This window comes from Humulus lupulus, chromosome 8 (genome assembly GCF_963169125.1).
Source record: "Humulus lupulus chromosome 8, drHumLupu1.1, whole genome shotgun sequence".
Classification (NCBI taxonomy): Eukaryota; Viridiplantae; Streptophyta; class Magnoliopsida; order Rosales; family Cannabaceae; genus Humulus; species Humulus lupulus.
The window spans coordinates 144,399,475-144,409,266 of record NC_084800.1 but is presented as its reverse complement, the minus strand read 5'-3'; positions in this window follow the sequence as shown (position 1 = coordinate 144,409,266).

Below are 9,792 nucleotides of genomic sequence, written 5' to 3'. Positions count from 1 at the left end.
CTTTATAACCTCTTGTATCAAGTTACCATCTGAGTTCTTTCCAACCCATTATGTCGATACCTCGGTCTGAATACCAATTTCGGGCATTCTTTCGCTACAAATACTTAGCACAACCCCTTAGTTATGACCTCTCACCTTCATATAACCAAGGATGGAATTAGCATTTCCCATCCGCTGACCAATTCTTAGGCAAACCCAAATTTTCCTCAAAACCAGAGGATAACGCCTTTTAATCCTTCCATTTAGTACTCTTATATATCTGTATTCTCATATTAAACCAACACTGGTAACCTTACTGTCAAAGTATACAAAGCAACTCCTTCCCCAGAAACGTCTGTTCTTCTTCCATCTAGTCTCAACTATTAGACCCCACAGCTTACTCACATACTGGCGATCATCTGCTGCGACTTCCAGGGGCAGACGGAGGTTTCCAACCCCGATTATCATCTGCAACCCCCTATAATACAATGCCAAGTCCATTTAACCATTTTGGGCGCAAACAATTTGAATCCATCCGCCATTGCTGACTAAACTCCTTAGCCTTGAGGCTCACACTCCGAACCAATCCACAACCAAGTCCAAATAACCACAGTAATCATGCATACAAAAGCATAATAAACACTAATCCACAATTCTATGCATTTAGCTACCAAATTTCATTGCTACTAGGTACATTCACACTTTACCATGCTTCATACATACTATAAACAGGTACAACATATAAATTCCATTCAGGCAGTTAACCATATACAATCAGTATACATACCATTGTCCAAATATTCATTCACATGCAATAGCAATGCTGATCAGCAAGCCTCAATCTCATCACAAAATAGTCAAGGGCCAGGCTCTATCAGTATCTCATGCTCTCTATAATCATACAACATAATACATTCATATTTCCATCAAGAACTTAAGTATATAATCTCATATATTCAATTATAGAACCCTGGGTCGAGCTTATCTTTAACGACGAATGTACATATCCAGCCTATCTTCAGGAACCCTTAAACCTAGACCGCTCTAATACCAAGTTGTAACACCCTGGATAACCAAGACCGTTACACTGTCTATTTGAAATAGTGCAAGATTGGCTAATAAAGTCATTTAAATAAAAATGTGAATCTAAAGACATAAACAGGTTAGGTTTAAAAGATTTTGGTTATAAATAAATAATTTTCATTAAAATAAATGTTTGGTACACGGGATCCCAAATCAGGGTTTAAATGACATAATTACAAAATTTCCAAATGTTATAAATAATCAAGCCACTCTAATGGAAAAATACACATTTTAGGTTTCGGTCCCTGTACAATCCCTCGACCATGGAGGCCGAGTAGCTGAAAATGTACACCTCACCCCAGAGCTCTCCAACCCATGGTAAATTCGTCTTACCATTGCTATTACCTGCACCACATAGCACCCGTGAGCCGAGGCTCAACAAGAAAACATAATATCATAGCATGATCAGTATCAATATCCAATTATTCTACAAAGCATAACCAAGTATTCAACAACTCATAACATTCACCTGTTCAGTGATAACAATCAACAAATTAGCAACTTGTCATCCAGATAATCATCATATCATATTCATCAGATTGACAACAATAATCACGTTCATAATCAACGGTTTATGGCAACTATGAAACAATATTCAGGGTCGGAACCCTTAGGCCGCACCCTCTATTTAACCCACTGTCTTCGGCTCACTTAGGTCGCCCCCAATGTTATATCCACTGAATCTGGCCAACTTAACCGAGCTCAGTGATTAATAAGCTGTCCTCAGCTACCAGTGGATGAGCTACGCCCTATGCGCAAGTATTGATTCCGGCACTCTTGGGCCGTTTATCACATGTCCCCATGGCATACTACCACCTCATGACATTCATATAATTATAAGGAGTTCTTAGTCCCAACATATTCATATGGTTTATCACAATCATATAACAGTGCATACAAATATAGGGAACACTTAGTCCCAACCTACCCACATAAATGAGTGCAGTTTTCTTACCTTTAATTCCAAGTGCTTTGATTAAGAAAGACGACCCCCGAGCATGATTCTGCCCCGAGCCCAATCGTACACCTAGTCACAACCATGATAAAGGATTCCATCAATAATAAATGATTAAGGGTTTTCAGACCAAGCTCTAGCCTTCGAGACCTCAAATTCCACCAAACACGGTAGTGGAATCGATCCCGAGCACCCTAGGTTAAGTTCCCATGCTTAAAACCTCCCTAAGGCCAAAATGCCCTTAAGAGCCACAGCCCAAGGCTCTCCATGCCGCAGCCCACCCCCTACCAGAGGCCCAACATCCCTAGAAAACACACACGGGCCGAGGCGCTAGGCTTCCCATGTCGCAGCCCACCCTCCTGCCTGGCACACCTCTATTCTAGAGGACCGCAGCACACCAAGAACTGAGCCACGGCCCGACCCCTTCTAACCCAGCAAAACACCATTTTCATCCACCAAATCTCAACCAAACTAACCCAAAATCATCCCAATAACATATTCTAATTATCACAGCAGTTCAAATATGCTTCCAGCAGTAAAACCCATAGGAAAACCAGCCAAAGGACTCATCAAAACCACACTTCAATCCTTGAAACTTAAAAGCTCATAAACCTCCTAAAACATCCAGTAATTCATAGAATTCAAAGGCTAACCATAATTAAGAGCTTACCTTTTCTGGAGAGCAAATCCACCTAGTAGTTGTAGAGCTAATCTTAAGTTCCCAGCAATAAAACCTAACAAAAATTCAGCTCAAATCCTCACCCAAAGCTTCAATTCAACTCTCAACATCAAAGACCCAAAAACACTTAAAATTCATAACTTAAACATTAAACCTTAATTCAAATCTTACCTCAAAACCTGCTTTAATCCACCAACAATAACTGAGCTAATCTCCAATTTTAGAGCTCCAATTCTTGTGAACCCAGCTCAAAAATCCCTTAGTTCAATGGCTAGCTTGGGAGACTCATTGAGAGAAAAGAGAGAGAGAGAGTCGGTTCTAGGCAGACTTCTAAACGTTTCTTGTCTTTATCTTATCTAACTTAAGCCTCTTAAGTTAATCCCAAGGCTCGGGGTACCAAAATCGTCCCAGAGGTCAAAATGGTAAATTTCCCCAGTATTTCCTCCTAAGCTTCCTAACCTCAAATATATCTTCAATTATTTATTTTCATAACTCAATAACCCAAATAAATATCTATTACCCAAAATACCCATTGACTTGCCCCGAGTCGGGTATCGGGTCCCATTGTGACTTTCCCGCTAACTTGCTCCCTAGGATTGCCTCGTGCCGAATGCTGCAAATATAAATCTATCCACATAATAATGTGGTCTCAACATTTTATCGCATTTATGCCCTAACGGGCTAAAATTACAATTATGCCCTTACAAGCAAAACAGGGCCAACATGCTTATCTAGTACTCATAAACATGCATTTCACATATCCATATAGTCATAGGACCATGCATAACACATAATCATGCATTTTCACCATTAATTCACATAACTTCCAATTATGCCCTCCCGGCACACTAATCAAGACACTTAAGCCTTATTAGTAATTTGGGTCGTTACAGCAGCGGTCTCCACCCTTGCAACCCGAGCTTGTGGACTTCACTTTAAACACTATATATGGAGGTCCACACTTGGCTGGGGATAGAAATAAGGCGAGGGAGAGATAGGCCCAGACACTTCGACATGAATTGGATGTAACATCAACATCAGAAGTCATGACTGTAGAGGAGTGGCCTCCAAAGAATCCATGGTACGATAGTGAGTCTCTTAATTTTACGGAGGATGATGCTAGACATGTGAGGTATCCTCATAATGACCCGCTCGTCATTACAGTCCAAATTGTAAATATGAACGTGAAGAGATGCCTAGTTGACATGGGAAGTTCTGTGGACAGTATCTCCTAGTCATCTTTTGAAAAGATGAAGTTGTCCGTCAATGACTTGAAACCTTGCTCTCAAGTTATTTACGGGTTTACTGGAGAAGGATTGTCACCGGCTGGAACAATCAAATTATCGGTCACAGCAGGAGACGCTCCTAGGCACGAGACAGTCATGACAGAGTTTTTGATAGTAGATTTTTCTTCGGCTTACAATGTGGTGATTGGTCGACCACTACTCATGGCTTTACATGTGACAGTGTCTATATGGCACCTTTCCATGAAATTCCTGACCAGTGCAGACCTAGGTTGTGTCTAGGGAGACCAAAGAAAAGTTAGGGAATGCTATAATGCTTGAGTGGTTAAGGCACGTAGGGAAGCCAAGGAGAATTATATGATTATGTGTGGAGAGAGAGAAGAGGTAGTAGGCAAGATGGACATCGACCAATATAGCATTGTGGATTTACCCAGTGTTAGTGCCCAAGTCCAATGGGAAGTGGAGGACCTACTTGGACTTCACCGATTTGAATAAAGCATGTCCCAAGGATTGTTTTCCCTTGCCCAAGATGGACCAGTTGGTTGACGCAACTTCTGGCCATGAAACTTTGTCCTTCATGGACGCTTACTCTAGGTATAATCAGATAAGTATGCACCCTCCCGATGAGGAGCATACCAGCTTCCGAACAGACATATGATTATATTGTTATGAGGTTATGTCGTTTGGCTTGAAAACACAGGAGCCACCTACCAGCGTTTAGTGAATGGCATGTTTCACGACTTGATCATCAAAAACATGGAAGTGTATGTCAATGACATGCTTTTCAAGTCAAAGGAAGCTAGGGGCTTGTACGAGATCTGGGGGAGTGCTTTGTAATACTTAGAAAGTACCGTATGAAGCTTAACCCCCTCAAATTCTCATTTGGAGTAAGTTCTGGAAAGTTTGTTGAATTTATAGTTAACTCGCGAGGAATAGAAGCCAACCCTAAGAAGATTAAGGCCCTCATGGAAATGAAGTCTCCGACCAAAACCAAAGATGTACAGAGTTTGATCAGGCGGATTGCTACTCTAAGTAGGTATATTTCCAAATCAACGGACAAGTGTGTCCCATTTTTTAACTTACTAAGAGGAAGCAAGAAATTTGACTGGACAGAAGAATGTGAGCAGGCATTCCAAGCCATAAAAAAAACATTTGGTTCAACCTCCAATTTTATCGAAACTCGTAGATGGAGAGGACCTTTTCATTTATTTGGTGGTCACAGAACATGCCGTCAGTGCTGCTCTAATACGAGAGGAAGATAAGGTGCAGCATCCAGTCTATTATATCAGTAAGCGGTTGGTAGTAGCAGAGTCAAGGTACCCTATGATCGAGAAGTTAGCATACTGTTTAGTGCTTGCATCTTGCAAATTATGGCCATACTTCCAGTCACATCCCATAAAGGTGCTTACCGACCAGCCCTTACGCCAAGTCCTACAAAAACCAGAAACCTCTAGTCGTTTACTTAACTGGGCTGTCAAATTGGGGCAATTCGAGATTAAGTATCAACCCCGATCAGCCATCAAAAGACAAGCTCTAGCGAACATCATTGCTGAATGCACCGAAATTCCTGATATCCCCAACGAGATAGAAATTATAGCTAGACGAAGAAAAGTGTTTCCTACCTGGCAACTTTATGTAGACAGGTCCTCAAATGAACATCATGCGGGGGCCAGACTTATATTGATCACACCAGAGCAATATCAAATTCATTACGCACTAAGGTTCAGATTCAATGCCTCCAATAATGAGGCAGAATATGAAGACTTGTTAGCAGGATTACGATTGGCCAAAGATGTACATGCCCTGTCGGTTGAAGTTAATAGTGATTCGCAGCTGGTGGTTTACCAAATTTTGGGAGAATATCAGGCGAGAGGGTTGCGTATGGTGGCATACTTAAATAATGCTAAGAACTTATTAGCACAGTTTGAAGAGTACACGTGTAACGCCCAAATTTACTAATAAGGCTTAAGGGCCTTGATTAGTGTGTCGGGAGGGCATAATTGGAATATATGTGATTTAATGATTAAAAGTATGCTATATGACTATTTGAAATTTTGAGATGCATGACTATGTGTATTAGTAGGCATGTAGGCCCTGATTAGGTTAGAAAGGGCATAATTGTAATTTTGGCCCGTTGAGGGCATAACTATATATATATGTGTGATAAATTGTTGAGACCACATTATTATGTGGATATATTTGTGATCAGTGATTCGAGACGATCCTAGTGAGCGAGTTAGCGAAAAAGTCACAGCGGGGATTTATACCCAGCTCGGGGCGAGCCTCGGGGTATAAATGGGAATTTAGAGAATTTATTGGAGTCTATTTTGACAATGAGGAATATAATTGGTAATTAGTTAAGTTTCGGGAAGTAAGCGGGAAATATTAGAGGCACTTGGGGAATTAGCGGGAATTGGGTGAAATGACCAAAATGCCCCTAGGTGGATTAAAAGATTTAGAATTAAAGGGGACGGTATTGTGGTGATTTGGCTTATAAAGGATAGGTATTACTCAGGCTTTATGCCATAGTGGGAAGTGTAGAAAGGGCTAGAAATTCTGAAGGAAAGAAAGGAAAGAAAAGAAAGGAAAAGAAGGGAAGGAAAAAGGGAAAGAAAGACAAGGCATTTCCAAGGTCGGTTTGGGATTTCTTCACCATTTATTAGGCTTCGTTGGAGCAAAAACTCAGGAGGAGTTTGGGTAAGAGCTAGAGGCTAGGCTCCCTATACTAGCTTGAGGAATTGGTAGAGCAAACCATCCACTGAAGGTAAGACTTTGAGGTTAACACTCAATTTTTAGTATTGGTTTTGAGTTGATTTTCTAAGCAAAGTTCTGTGGGAATCCTAGGGATTTTAAGCTGAGGATTTGAGGAGGAGAAGGTCAAGCTTGTGAGGAGGATAACCTAGGCTAAACTCATCCAGCAAAGGTAAGGGATTCTAGTTTGAACTCTGTGATTTCAGTGGCTGTTTTGCTGAGTTTTTGAATTTTAGGTTCAGCTATGGTGAAATCTTGGATTAGGGGTGCATGTGCTTAAGTTTTGTATGGTTGGGATGCTTGGGATGAGTTAGACATGTTAGAAAGCTTGATTCTAAGTTTGGTGGAAGTTTGGAGAAGTTTTGGTAAGGTTTAGCTCGGGGAAAATCGAAGGAGGGAAAAACAGCATTTGTTGTTCTGTGACTAGCGCTACAGCGCTAGCCTTTGGGCGTTGTAGAACTAGGCCATATACCCTGGGATGATTTTGGGCTCTGTTTTTAGCGTTGTAGCGCCCTCCTTAGAGCGTTGTAGCGCTACCCTATTTCCAGAAAGGGGTTTTTGAGTTATTTTCAAGGGTTTTTGTTTGAGGGTTCGGGGTTCGATTCCATCACCCCGTTTGGTGGAATTGGGGCTTCCCGAGGGCTCGAGATTGGTCCCGAGGTTGGGTTTTAGACTTGAGGTTTGGTGATGATTCTGATCTATGGTCGTGACTAGGTGTGCGCTAGGGCTCAAGAGGGATCGTGCTCAAGGATCAAAGAGAACGAAGCTAGCGAATAAAGGTAAGAAAACTGCACCCGGTTATGTGTTTGAGATGTGACTAAGTGCTCCCGATATCTGTATAATTTCATAGATGGTATTATGCCATGGGACATGTGACAAATGGCCTAAGGGTGCCATATACAATATTTGCGCACAGGGCGCGGCTTGGCCACTGGTAGCCGAGGACAGCTTAATATTCACTGAGCTCGGTTTAAGCGGGCCGGAATCAGTGGGATAAACAGAGGGAGCGGCTTAAGGGCGCTAACCCTAGTTATCATCTGTGAATTGATTATTGATATGAAATGATATGTTTGGTATGTTGAATACTTAGTTATTATGGATGCTTGGACTGTTGAGGACATGTTTATGTGATATGAGATACTGGGCCTTGGCTCACGGGTGCTACGTGGTGCAGGTAAAGGAAAAAGGAAGTTGGACCAATCCTGAGATGGTGAGCTGCGGGGCTGAATGTACATAGTCAGTTGTTCGGCCGCCATGGCCGAGGAGTGGATCAGGACAAGGAATGCCTAACAGTCTGTTTTGCCTTAGAATGGCTAATTATTGTACTTAAATCTTGAATCTTTGTAAATGGTTCTAAACTTTTTTTTTTCGGGATCCCGTGTAAACAGAAAACATTATTTATAGGAAATGCAGCTTTTGAGACCAAAATCTTTTAACCCTAGTTCCACTACAGTTTCAGTAACACGTTTTTTTAATTAAATGACTTGATTAGCAAGTCTAGCACCTTTACAAACACACAGTGTAACGGTCTTGGCTATCCAGAGCGTTACAAAATGATCAAGTTGGTGCCACGAGAACAAAAATCCAACGCAGACACCTTGGCAAAATTAGCCAGTGCGAAGGATGCTGACACTCTAAATATAGTACCAGTTGAATACTTAGCAAACCCAAGTATTACTGAGCAGGAAACAATGCCAAAAGCTGTAACTGACACTTGGATGACACCCATCATCACTTACCTCGAGCAAGGGACCTTATGTAGAGTCCAATAACTTTACTTAGCTAGTTAGATAGTAGTAGTAATAGTAATAGCTAGTAGTAGTTGTAGTATGTTTATGACTGTGGATTTTAGTTCAAGCCGGGACTTAGTTGGAAACTCCTAGCAATAGTTATGCATTTTATAAGTTTAACCTATAGTTTAAGAATATTAATTATAACATAAGGTTTGATTAATATTGCTGGTTATTAATATGATAATTATAATAACCTAAGGTTTAGATAGAGCTAATAAGAATATGACACTTGTAATGAGCATGGTTATTCCTAAGGTTTAGATAGAGCCAATAGGAATATGACACTTGTCATATGTATGATTATTAAGGAATTATTATTTTAATGATAAAATAAGGGAAATATAAGACTTAGTCTTCACCAGAATTTGTTAGGAGCATGACATTTGTCACAATTTTATTTATTTGAGATTTAGATAATTAAATAGATTTTTCGTAATTTTAGGGTACTGTAACTTCCGACCTATTTTTGACCCAATTATGTTATGAATTTCGAAAAATATTATTGATAGAAAGTTGTAGATAATTGAATTATCTTTCTAACGGTATAAAGAGAGTCTAAATCGGAGTCCTACAACTTCCGATATATTGATTTTACTGCAGGTGAGTTTAGAGTTACGAGATTTAGGGAGTTAGAAGTTAGGATTCTATTTGTTTTTATTATTTTTGTTTTAAAAATCAAGCTTTGACTCCTTATATATCTCTGAACAATTTGACCAAATCCTAAGCCTTTGGCTGAAGGATATTCAAATATTTTCAATTAAATTCATTATTTTTATTCAAAGCCAAAAAGAAGATTTTTATTCCTAGAACTCTATAAATAGGACCTAGCACCAAGCATTTTCATTCATTCTTCAAGCATTGATCAGAGCCTTCCAAGTGCTAGTGAGACTATAGAGTGATAAACACTTGGGTTGGGGTTATAAGCTTTATCATTCTAAGCTTATTAGACACTTGGGAAGTATGGTTCATAGTGTGTATTTCAGTTTCGAGGTGTAGTTCGGTCATAGCAATTTCAAAGGTATTCTTATTCTTAGTTCCTTTCAGTATTGTTTCATTAGTTTTATATTCCTAACTCAGTCTTCTCTATTCTTGGTTAGGCATCTAAGTTCTTCAAACTTGAGGTTTCTTTTCGGTAAGAATATTCTCGGTGGTTTTTAGTTCATTCATCTCTTTCTTTTAGAATACTCACCTCTATGTTAATGGTTTTTAGGAGTGTTCCAAAATCCCGACTTTGTTCTCATCATCCCGGTATTTTGGTAAGGAAAATAGGATAGTTTTATATGCTTATATGTTATGTTGATATGTTAT